The 12,882-nt window shown below is 49.0% G+C and overlaps 1 pseudogene; it reads right to left on the reverse strand.

Moving 5' to 3' along the window:
• Window positions 1–9,752: 9,752 nt before the first annotated feature.
• LOC482781 lies at window positions 9,753–10,324 on the reverse strand (annotated as a pseudogene).
• Window positions 10,325–12,882: the final 2,558 nt, after the last annotated feature.

Raw genomic sequence — 12,882 nt, forward strand, 5'->3', positions numbered from 1 at the left:
AAAATTTACTAATCTCTGCTCTTACTTTTATTATTTCCTTTCTTCTGCTTGCTTTTCATTTATTTTGTTATTTTCCTGCTTTCTCAAGGTAATAACTTCAGTTATTAATTTGAGACTTTCCTCATTTCTTATGTAAGCATTCAATGCTATAAATTTATCTGTCTAAAGAAGATGTGGTATATGTATACAAAGGAATATTACTCAGCCATTAGAAAGGACAAATACCCACCATTTGCTTCGACGTGGATGGAACAGGAGGGTATTATGCTGAGTGAAATAAGTCAATTGGAGGAGGACAAACATTATATGGTCTCATTCGTTTGATGAATATAAAAAATAGTGAAAGAGAATAGTGAAAGGGGAAAGGAGAAAAAATAAGTGGGAAATATCAGAAAGGGAGACAGAACATGAGAGACTCCTAACTCTGGGAAACGAACTAGGGGTGGTGGAAGGGGAGGTGGGCGGGGGGTGGGGGTGACTGGGTGACGGGCCCTGAGGTGGGCACTTGACGGGATGAGCACTGGGTGTTATTCTGTATGTTGGCAAATTGAACACCAATAAAAAATAAATTTATAAAAAAAAGAAAAAAATAAATGTATCTGTCAATACTGCCCTGCATATTCCACAAATTATGATATGTGTAGCTTCATTTCCATTCAACTCCATGTATTTTTGTTTGTTTGTTTTGTTTGTTTAAGAAAGAGAGAACTAGTGAGAGGGGCAGAGAGAGAGAGGGAGGAGAATCCCAAGCAGTCTCCCCATGGAGCATGGAGCCCAATGTGAGGCTTGATCTCACAACCCTGAGATCATGACCTGAGCTGAAATCAGGAGTCAGACACCTAACTGACTGAGCCACCCAGGTGCCCATCAACTGGATGTATTTTTAATTATTTTTCATATTTTATGAATCATGGGTTCTTTAAAAGTATGATGTTTATTTTCCACATGTTTAGGGGTTTTCTTGTGTTTTTATTTTTGTTTTTGCTTTGCTATTGATTTCTAGTTTGGTCAGAAAACACATTATGTAGGATTTCAGCTATTTAAATTGTGTTGAGATTTGTTTAACAGTTCAAGATATGGTCTATCTTGGTAATCCCTGGAGTAGAGGGAGATGTCTGCCCTGCTTTGTTGTGTGGAGCACTCTGTAGGTCAGTCAGGTGCTGTTGGTTGGTTATGTGTTCGACTCCCCTACCTTCTTGCTGGTAGCTCTGTTGATTGCTGAGAGGAAGATGTTCAATTCCCCAGCTGTGGATTGGTCTATTTCTACTGTTACTTCTGACAGCTTTGTTCCCTGTGTGAGGCTTTGGTGGTTGGTGCGAATGTGTACGCACCTGGCATCAACATAGGTGATGTCTGCTTTGTCTCTGTCACTTTCTTCTCCAACAGCTCTACACATAGTCACTCTGCTTTTTTCGGATTAATGCTTGCGAGGTCCATGTTCTAAGTTGCATTACTTTCCAACGATCTCTGTTGCTGAATTAGATGTGAATTTAAGGCTCCTGTAGGTGAGTTGTTTTTGTTGTTGCTGTTGTTGTTTCTGTATGGTTTAATCTACTCTGCCCTTTAGCTGGTGTATTTAGACCAATTACATTTCACTTAAATTTTGATATGATAGTGCTCAGGTCTCGCATTTTATTACCTATTTTCTCTCATTATCATTCCTCACTTTCTCTTTCCTTGGTCTCCTGTAAGTCACTTAATATTTGTAGGAATCTACCTTGATTTATTTATAATTTTTGAGTGTATCGCTCCACATGGTGGTCACAGTGGTTGCTCTGGGAATTGTAAGATATGCATATATCTTGTAATATTCTATTGATAATCAGTATTTTACCACTTCAAAGAAAGTGGAGACAACTCACTTCTATTTAGCTCCCTTTGCCTTCCCCATTTAACATATCATCATCATGGGTATCAGATGGTGCTTAGATCATCCTGTGGTTGAGGGAGCATGAGCGCCTGAGGACAGTCTGCCCAACTCGCCTGCATTGCATGCTCTCCACCGTGCTCTGCTGCTTGCTGACGCTCCCCGTGCCTTCCAGGACCATGTCCTCCCTGTGGAAGAATGTCCTTTAGCCATCTTGGAGGCCAGGGCTGCTGATTCCTTTAGTTCCTTCCACCTGAGATTGCTCCCTTCCCTTTCATTCCTGAAGAATGGTTACTGGACATAGAATCACAGTTGATACTCCTTTCCCTTCAACACTTAACAGAGGATATTGTGCCATTTTCCGCCTCCCCTCAACATTTTCCATGAAAAATCTGATACCCTTTGAATCACTGTTCCCTGCAGGTCACGTGCGGCAGCATCCTCTTTGGTTGCTTTCAAGCTTTTAGGATTTTAATTATGAAGTGCTTTGGTGTACATTTCTTTAGATTCTTCCAATTTGGAGTTTACTCAGCTTCCAGCTTTTAGAAGTGTGTTTCCTTTGCAAAATTTGGGAGGTTTTCAGCCTCAAGAAACTCAAGACTCAAGAGTCTCCTGGGCCTGCTCCACTTCCTGTCCTTCTGGCACCAATGATGGGGCTCGTCTGTGATTTCCCTCTGCCCCTGAGGTTCTGTTTAGATTCTAGTCTGCTGTTCAGACTGCTTCGATCCTAATAAAGTGCCCTAAGTTCACCAATTCTGCCCCTCTTGTCTTCACCTTGGAACCAGCAAGGGAGGCTTTTATTTTATTTCAGTAATTGCTTGTTTAATTCCTATAATTTCATTTGAGTCTTTTTACCTATTTTTATTTCCTTGCTAAATTCTTTATTTTACTTTTTGTTTTTGTTTGAAGAGTCTCTCTGATAAATTGTCAGGCATTTTTGAGAGCTGCTTAAAAACCTCTATCAGAGCACCTGGTGGCTCAGTCTTGTTAAGCACCTGCCTTCAGCCCAGGTCATGATCCCACCATCCTGGGATCAAGTTCTGCATTGGGCTCCCTGCTCAGTGGGAACTCTGCTTCTCTCTCTCTCTCTCTCTCTCTCTCTGTGTGTGTCTCTCCCTCTTTGTCTCTCATGAATAAACAAATAAAATCTTTAAAACCTCTGTAAGATAATTCTAACACCTGATTGGTGTTGGTGATGACATTGCTGACACTCACAATCTCAGAATCTTACTGAAGGTCATGGAGAATAATTTTTAGTACTGAAAAATAGCACTTGAGGTTAGTCTATAGAAGCCTATTGCACATTTAAGAGATATGAAGAAATTGGAAGCGTATATATTTTTTAAAGTTATCTTCTTAAGTTCCCAAAGTCATAAAGAGATCATAACCTGATGGGTAAAATGAACAATTTACAGGGAAATTTGTGTGCCTACCGCAGTAGTATCTAGAAACTGTTTTATAATCACCATTCTGAAGGAAAGGGAAGAATGGACAACAGGCAGGAGTTAGCAGGTGGAAGTAGAGTGTAGAGTGGCCATTTGATCTTGAAAGAATGTCCTGGTGGGTCACCAAATATAGAGGAGTCACCCCTGCGTATATGAGGGAGAAGATCCCTAGGGTTTAACAGCCTGCGTGGGAGGACATGGAAATAGGCAGAAAGGCAAGAGGAAAGCAAGAAATATGAAAATTGTGTGGAACCCACAGCACTTCTTGGGGTGGTCATGCCTTTTCCTCTGAAGCAAGGGCAGCAAAAATGGTTTAACATGTCAAGTGGAGCCTGCCATCAGGATGGGGAAGTGTAAGCAGTGCGCATGGAGCCCCAGCCCCTGTGTGTGGAGACCCAGCCCGGTGTCCCATGGGACACCCAGCCCTGTGTCCTGCAAGAGAGCCCGCTCTATGTCCCCCGGGAGAGCAGCCAGTGTGTGGGGAGATCCAGCCCAGTGTCCTGTAGGAGCTGCAGGACAAGAAGGGAGCAGAATGGACCCAAAGCCGTCCACAAAGGGGGTCACGCCCTGCAGCATCCTCAGGGACCCAGAGGGCAGGGCCTGAGAGTGCCCCTCTCCTGCACCATGTCTGCACCTGCTGGCTGTCTGCACACGTGGCACTAGCCCTCGGTTTCCCTGCCTGACATTTCCTCAGCAACAGAAGCAATCAATCATCTACAGAAAGACCAACATGAACAAGTAGGCAACACGTGCCCAGTGTGCCCAAACACCAAACAAGAATACACATTTTTAAGGCACTCTGCTAATTTTTTCTGAGGCCCCTAACTGCTGCCCCCGTGGCATGATTTATGCTGGACAAGGACAATAAACCAGAGCAGAGGCCCTGCCGACCTCCCAGGCATTTTGCAGAAGAGCTGTGGTCACTTCACACGATGCCGTGTAAGGTCCGAGACACCTTCAGGGCGGGTTCACACTAAAGCAGCAGCTCCTCCTGTGCACGTGTTCTAGAGCTCATCCACTGTGTGCAGTGCAAGCACACAGCTCATCCCCACTGCATCTCCGCCCGGCTCAGACCCCAGACCTGCACTTCCAGAGACCTTCTGGCACTACCCTCTGCATGGCCCACCTGTAGCTGTAATCTGAAACATATTCTCTAAATTCATTTCTCCTGTGTTTTCTTAGATTTTTTTAATGACTCCTGGGCATCCTTTATCACAGGCCAGAGTATTTACTTGTTTTCTGTAGTCAGCTTGCCTAGGATTCATCTTTCCTGTGCAAGCCGGCAGATCCAAGGCCAAGCCCCCACTCACCTCCTTATCTGACCCTCACACACCAAGCCAGTACCCCCTGCCCTAAATCCAGACAACTAGAGGTTGCCCCTATGGCCCAAGGCCCACTGGAATTATTCAAACTAGCCAGTACCAAATTGTTTACTCTTGCCCGACTTGCTTTTCCTAGGAAACCCAAGTAGACTCTAGTCTATGCTCTAGTCTTTGTCCCTCTGGCTCCTAACCAACCCTAGTGCTTCTCTATGTCCAGAGCACCCACATGGCTTGGCATCAGGCTCTCTGTGCCTGATAGAGGCACCTCCTCAAATTAAAATCCCACAGGTAGAAGTGAGACTCAGCCCTTGGTTCCTCTTAGCATAAGGTTCAGGATATGGCATGTCTGAATTTGGAAATGTAATCCAGCCTGGCCAGCCGTGCCTGTATGGACTGGCTTGATCCTAACCCACCAGCCTCTCTAAGAGCCCATAATAATCCCTTGCCCAGAAGGGGAGGTGATGGGAGTGGATGCATCATTGAACTACGAAGAGACCCCACTGTCAGACAGAGAACATCCGTCACCTTGGCCCAGGAGGTCACAGGAGACATCTGTCTTGTTTACCACTGTGTCCAGGCACCATTTCTGCCACAAGATTGAGAGCAAGGGTCACATAGTTACACAGATGAGAGGGTGAGCAGTGAAGCCACCCAGACTCTTCCCATCCACAGGCTGTTGGAGAGGGTGGGAACCTATTTCACATTCCGTGTATTGTCAACTGTGTGATCTAACAGCTTAGTGACAGTTCTGTGGTAGAATTAACTGGCTTTACTTCCCAGCTCATAAAACCAACAGTGACATAGGACCAGGTTAGAACAGCCTCAGGGCACAGAGTCTCCATGGGGCTTCTTCCTCCAGGGCCATACCCAATACAGCCACCACGTGCTCCTGTGTCCCAAATCCTCCTCCCTCCCTGCAGACCCCGTGGGGAGAGAGGCACCGTCCTGGCACGTGAGCTCTTTGTCAAGTACACGCTGCACACACAACATGGAACTAGTACATGTTTCTGTGTGTGCTGTCTGATTACATGTGTGCATATGTGTGGGATGTGTGTGCATGTGTCTGAGTGTAATGTATGATTCTAAGCATGTGCAGAGTGATACATATGCATGTGCATATGTGTGAGTGCATGTGTATGGATGTTTATGTGGTGTGTGCATATGTGTGTAAGTGTTGTGTATATGTACATGCACGAGTGTGCATGCATGATGCCTACGTGTGCACATGTGTGTAGTGTGTGCACATGTGCATAAGAGTGTGCACTTGTGCTGTGTACATGTGTGTAGCATGTGTGTGTACAGGAGTGTGCATCTGTGCTGTGTGCATATGCACGTGCATGAGTGTGCATATGTGTTCAGGAATGTGCATGTTTGTGTGCACAAGTATGTGTGCGGTGATATATGCCTCCTCTGTGGCTCTCAGGACAGCCGAGTGCCCTGTAACCTGTTGGACGTGACGGAGCTGGTCCCTGGGAAGCCAGGCCAAGCACCTGCGCAATCACAGCTCTTCTCAACTCCATCCTGACTCCTGAGAAAGGCCACCCTAAACATGGGATTTCTCAGAAGGTTCTCCCTTTATTTTTATTTTTTTTTTAAGATTTTATTTATTTATTCATGATAGTCACAGAGAGAGAGAGGCAGAGACACAGGCAGAGGGAGAAGCAGGCTCCATGCACCGGGAGCCCGACGTGGGATTCGATCCCGGGTCTCCAGGATCGCGCCCTGGGCCAAAGGCAGGCGCCAAACCGCTGCGCCACCCAGGGATCCCAGGTTCTCCCTTTAGACAAAGATTCAAGAAGCCTGCATGACCACTGTGTGGCCAGTGTGGGAACCTCTACTCTACTCGAGGACCAACTGCAACAGGGGTTTCTAGACCTGCCTCCCACTGGAGACGCGGGGGTCTGAGAAGTCTCCCATCTGTACCAGGCTTTGTTTTGGACTCTCCGGGTTGGGTTAAGGTCAAGGCAATTTAGTGGTGCCTCCATGGCTTCCTGGAATCCCACCGTCCCCAAGCACATATCATTTTGAAGGAATGGTTCCCAAAAACTTATGAACAACATCGTTAACCCACAGACCTCGTGAGCAAGTAAACAGTTGCAGGAAGGTTTCACTTAAACCAGCAAACCACACCCTCTTTATCTTTTTCTTGCAAATACTGCTTGATCTGCCTTGATTTCTGAAGCAGAGGTAACTGTTATGGAGACCATTGATTCAGATAAAGGGTATTTGTGCAGAATTTTGTATGGTTTCCATGAAAAAAGTGAATAGGACTGTACAGGATTATTGTGGTTTTAAGGATAAAATGTCGAATCTACCCTCGTGAATCCATGTGAGACTCGGCCTGCGTGACATGGTCATTACAGAAGGCTTTATTTTTTCACACCCGGTACTGGAACTGGAGACCTGGATAATCTCCAAGGAACTGGTGCATTCAGATTTTCCGCATTGATGTTATATGATGCCTGAATGAGAGTACAGCCGGCCAGGATTTCAGAGGTAGAAGGAAAAGCAGAGTCTCCTACTCATGCCACGTTCTCGGCACTGGACCCCAGAGGCCTCGCCTTCCCAGGGCCCTACCACACCTGAGTCTCCCCTGCAACTTCCTCTCCCTAGAGACCCCTGCCTGTGCCACCTCCCCAAAGAGGGTCTTCCTACTTGCATCCCTTTGGAATCATTTTGGTCTCAGAAAGCTTCCCTCCCTCTCCCAGACGTCTGCTTCAACGTCCACTTAAAAATAAGAACAGCTCTGACCTCACTACCTGGAGCGGCCACCCCACCCCAGACCTGGCTCTCTCCAGCTGTTAGAACCTGCTTTTCTGTATCTTTCCTAGAGCCTTTAGCCCCCTCTGAAAAAAACTGTGTTTTCTGCCCTCTCTTTTTTTTGTTGTTGTATCTCTTCACACAAGCAGCTCCTCGTGCCTTGTAGGCATTCATGGATTGTCTCCTGAATGACTCAATGAGCGTCCCGTCTTCTGGACCCTGAGAGTCACGGTTCTTCTGGTCCAGACTGCAACTTTCCTGTAACTCCAATGCATGCTAAAAGTTTAAGAGTGGCAAATGGGCTCCTGGATAATGGGAATTAACCATGAGAGGGAATCTTATATCTTTGAAGGCAGTGATGACTCTGTTTCCCCTCCTTGACCACTAAATGTGTCTGTCTCGCAGAAAGAATTGCATGGGGCAGACAGCGCGGGGCAGGGCAAACCCAGCAGAGTCATCATTTGAGAAAACTACTCTAAAACCGACGCTTCATGACCATCCCAAATGGAAATCAGTGTTTTTAACAGACTTTTACCACATTAAGTTATGGTACTGTGGCTCATGGCAGCACCTTTGTGACCTAAGGAAGGCATCAAGGTAGGACGCACTGCTCTCTGTCAACTGCTAAGAAAGGGCCCCTCTCCAATTGGGTTACAAGAAGGTTTCCTCTAGATCGTATATCTGTCTTCAAACCAAGAATACATCACATGATCTTCAAAATCTCTGCCACGCCTACAGAGCCTGGAAAGTGATCTTCCGAAAATGCAAGTCCTGTCTCAGCTCTTCCTGCCACCTCCAGGCCAAACATGTGCAGACAGGCAGACGTGGGACGGGTAGGTGTGGACGCTGAAACATGCAGACGTGCAAACCGAAACAAGACGTTCACAAAGCGATGCTTGCAAGCTTACTCCTTGCGAAGCCCTTTGACATCTTCCCTTCCACTGTGTTGTATTCCCTTGCAGCCTCTTTTATTTTGAGTCTTGTCCTGGCCCACTAACCTCTCCTCATGACTCCGCGAGGGTTAACAAGAGCAACCAAAAAATACCGATCCACAGAGGAACGCCCGGACTTCTTAACATAACAGCCTGTGCTCTTTTACAAGTTTCAGGAAAGCTCTCTTTCCTCTACATACACTTCCTTGCCCCTTGGGCCTCAGGATGCAGCTGGGCACATGGCATGGAGGCCCCTGGCTCCGGGGCCTCCACACAGGGTTGAAGGACCTCTGTGTGTGTCCCCCGGGGGCTACTTCCATGACCGTGAACGACGTTAGACACCACAACCAGGGACCCAGAACTTCTCACCTTGTAACATTGGTGTCTGACACGATACCTGACACAGAGCGAGCGACCCAGGGACAGAAGTTAGCGTTATTATTGTGAAGATCAACTGTCAGAATATGGGGCAAGAAATTCTGGGAGTGACCCTGTGATCCACTGTGATTTCATCCCTCAGACTTGCACCAGCCTGCAGGGTATTGCCAGCAATGGCAATGGTGTGGAACAAGCCACTTCATGATGCTTAGCCCAGCAAAATCCTCTCCCAGAGCTGTCCTTCTGTGTACTCGTGGTAGTTCTGTCTTCTCACATGAGAAGCCTTAAGGTCTCAGCATGTCACTACAGGGCCCTACAAAATCAGGGACGCTTCTCACATACTCAAGGCCCTAGAAGGAACCCACATTTCCTGAAGGGCCCATGCTCGTTCCTCTGCACACATAGAGGGATCTACCTCAAATTTCATCCACCACCCTTTCATTGTCATGGCCAACTCCTGCTTATCCTTTGAGATCCAGAACAGATATCATTTCCTTTTGACCCAGGGCTTCTGAGTGAGTGAGCTCACCCTAGCATGGCTGGGAAGATACCCAGCTGTCTCACTGTGACTATGTCACGATGATGAGGATGATAGGCACAAATATGGAGTGCATGGCAGTGGGAGGGAGGGAGCTGCTCTCCACAGAGATGGCAAGGATCCAGCTGAAATGGACACCTGCAGGAGGGACAGGAGACAGGAATGCAGAGGGGACCCATTGTATCCTACAGCCCCCAGGCACAGAGGCACATATTCCATTTGGGGAGGATGGGGGAGGACACATGGCCCACTCAGTAAAGCCAAGCCTGAAGGAGCACCAGTGCCTGCTAGAGCCTGGATTTTACCCTTATCATGACAGTGATGGTTGTGAGCTGTGTGGCATGGTTTTTTGCACGCTCCGAGCGGCTGGCCCCTTTACTGGCATTGGGACGGCTCCTCTCCGCGCGCGCGAGGGCGCACTAACCCATCCCCGCCCTCGCCCCGCATCTTCTGCAAACTCGAGCTCGAATTCTTAACCCCGAACAAGAGCGAGTACTCGAATCAAAAGGGGTCGAGCAACGGGAAGGCGTCGGCGGGCGGCGACCCGGGGAGGGACGGCGCTAGGCCTCCAGGTCGAAGTCGTCGCGCTCCTCGTTGTACTCCAGCACGTGGCGCCGGATCCGGGACGAGTCCACCCAGGTGACGAAGTCCTCCATGCTGCGCGTGACGAGGAAGGCGGGGTCGGTGACCACGTCGGGGCCCACGCGCACGTGGCCCTGCTCCACGAAGGCCACGGCGGCCTGGAGGTGCTGCGCCATGCGCAGCTTCAGCAGCTCGGTGGGCAGGCGGCGGCGGCAGAAGGCCGAGGCGGTGACCGAGTGGCAGAGCGCGAGCGAGCCGCGCGTGGGCACCAGGCCGAGGCGCGCGCGCGGAACGGGTCTGGCTCGGGGAGGTCGCGCAGACGCCGCGCCAGCTCGCGCACCGCCCGGCGCAGCCGGTTGTAGCCGTGTAGTCCTCCCGCCGCTGCCCCGGTACCGCCGCAGCACGCGCAGCTCGTGCAGGTTGTGGTCGGTGGCCTCCCAGTTCAGGAAGTCCACCTGCTTCAGCAGCTTCTGCTCGTGGAACTTCAGCTTCCGCACCATGATCTCCGCTTCCGCACCATGATAGGCATGGTTTTTACTTATGGGAACAACCTGGCTGGGTTTACCATATGGAAGGATTCCACTTTAAGGGAAAACACACAGATCTTTTTACCTTACTTCTTCCTGTGCTGGCCCTATCCCCTTCATTTCTGAGCTGAATATGAAAGAAATTGTGGTCACAGGTTGGCCATGTGGCCATTCCTACTGGAAATGTTCATAACTTCCTGATAATTTCTTCAATCAGATGAGTGATGTGAACCCCTGGACCCCCCTGGAAGACACTTTGCAGTGTGCCTCTGTGATACACTTGCAGCGTGAGGGCTGGAACCAAGAACTCCACGTGGCATCCTCTCCATAAGAACATGAGGTGGTGACCACTGGCGTCTTCAGCAGCACAACGTCATTATTCGATAAAACTCCTACTGCAGGGATCCCTGGGTGGCGCAGCGGTTTAGAGCCTGCCTTTGGCCCAGGGCGCGATCCTGGAGACCCGGGATCAAGTCCCAGGTCGGGCTCCCGGTGCACGGAGCCTGCTTCTCCCTCTGCCTATGTCTCTGCCTCTCTCTCTCTCTCTCTCTGTGACTATCATAAATGAATAATAATAAAAAAAAAAACTACTGCAGAAGATTCACGTGTGAATAACTTGATTGTCCACTCCAGGAGCTTCCAGAAGGATCTCTCTTCAATACAAGCATTGGCTGAGAGTTTCCATCCAAGACTCTTAGACCCTTTCTGCTGTGCCCGCCTCTCCTCAACCATTATCCTGTGGTCACTGACCAAATCTGAACAAAACCGAACATGAAAGACCCATCTCAGCCCAGACCACAAAATCTCAATAAACATCCTGACTTCACTTTTCCCCTTTGAGGTGTCTTCAAGACTCAGTTGAGGAGGGATGCCTGGGTGGTTCGGTGGTTGAGCGTCTGCCTTTGGCTCTGGGCGTGGTCCCGGGATCGAGTCCCACATCGGGCTCCCCGCAGGGAGCCTGCTTCTCCCTCTGCCTGTGTCTTTACCTCTCTCTGTGTGTCTCTCAGAAATAAATAAATAAGCTCTTTAAAGAAAATTACTCAGTTGAGGTGAGTTTCCCTTTCCATGATAAAAAAATAAATAAACTGGGCTTTGTCTCACCCACGGCTGTGGTGGCGCTGTTTTGGAGAGCGGGCAGCACTCAGCAGGTGCAAACCTGGCAGGCTGCTTGTCCCTGGGTGGGGAGATGGGGGGAGCGGAGGGGAGGCTGTGGCTAGCAACATCTGAGTCACTGCAGGGCCTGGCCCTGTCTGAGGCCCTGAGGATAATGAGGAGTGAGGGACACTGCTGCCATCGAGGAGCACAGAGCCTTTGTTGGGAGAAAGCTGTGTGAGCCACACTTGCAATGTCATGGAAGCCACCAGGACAGAAGGCAGTGAACTCTGCAGTGGAGGAGGTAACAGAAGGCGCACAGAGTGCTACCAGCCTCATTTTAGCCAAAGACAGGACAGGGGAGGAAGGATGCAGAGTGAAGGCAGGACCTGGGCCATGCCACCAGTTATGGAAGCAGCCCAGGTGTCCACGGACTGATGAATGGATAAAGAAGATGTGGTCTATACATACAGTGGAATATTCCCCAGCCATAAAAAAAAAGTGAAGTCCTGCCGTTTGCAAGGACATGGATGCATCTAGAGGGTATTATGCTAAGTGAAACAAGTCAGAGAAAGACAAATACCATATAATTTTGCTCATGTGTGGACTTTAAGAAACGAAACAAAACAAACAAGGAAAAATAAGACAAACAAAAAATAATGCATTTCCTTTATGCCTAAGTCTCTTCATCTGAGAAATAGGTATTATTTTAATTCCAATTGCGTGCTATGTGGGAAGATTTAATGCAACAAGGCAGTACAAGAATGGAAAGGACAGCGTGTGGATGAGGCACAGGTCATACAAAGAGTTACTTTAAGAGACTTATCTGGCATTTGACGTTCTTTCAATGCAAAGTACAACATCACTGAGATTATTCACTTTTCCTCTCATCAAGGTGGTCTCAGAGGCTGTCCCATGGAGATGAGGCCTGTCCAGTGGAAGAGGAAATCAGAGGGTCCCCAGTGAGCCACAGACTGACCAGAACAGGCAGACATGGGAGGGCTGACTAGATGTCAGGGGCCAGGAAAGTGCATGAGTGGTGGGTGTGGAGGTGTTCACAGGCACAGACGGGCCCCTGCTGCAGCCCCCGCCCGCTGCTCCATGCCTTCCAAATGCTCCAAAGGCATTTGGAAGGCATGTGGGGGCCAGGCAGTGGGTCACCGCAGGGCCAAGGAAGGAAGGGGATGGATTCACACTACAGATGAGATGGGCAACCAAGATCAGCAGGGACATCTGAGTGGACGGAGAGAACCTGGGATATGGACAGAGGAAGAGGCAGCCTGAGAAGGGCATGCGAGGTGGAGCTGGGCATGGTGGCGCTGGCCCGTGGGGCCTTCCCGTGTCCACCCCAGGAGGACTCACGCAGGGAGCATGGGGGCCCCGGAGGATGACACGAAGCTCCCCTGTCTCTGTCCTGCCCTCTTGGGCTAGTCAGGGTG

The sequence above is a fragment of the Canis lupus genome, chromosome 16 (assembly GCF_011100685.1).
Source record: "Canis lupus familiaris isolate Mischka breed German Shepherd chromosome 16, alternate assembly UU_Cfam_GSD_1.0, whole genome shotgun sequence".
Lineage (NCBI taxonomy): Eukaryota > Metazoa > Chordata > Mammalia > Carnivora > Canidae > Canis > Canis lupus.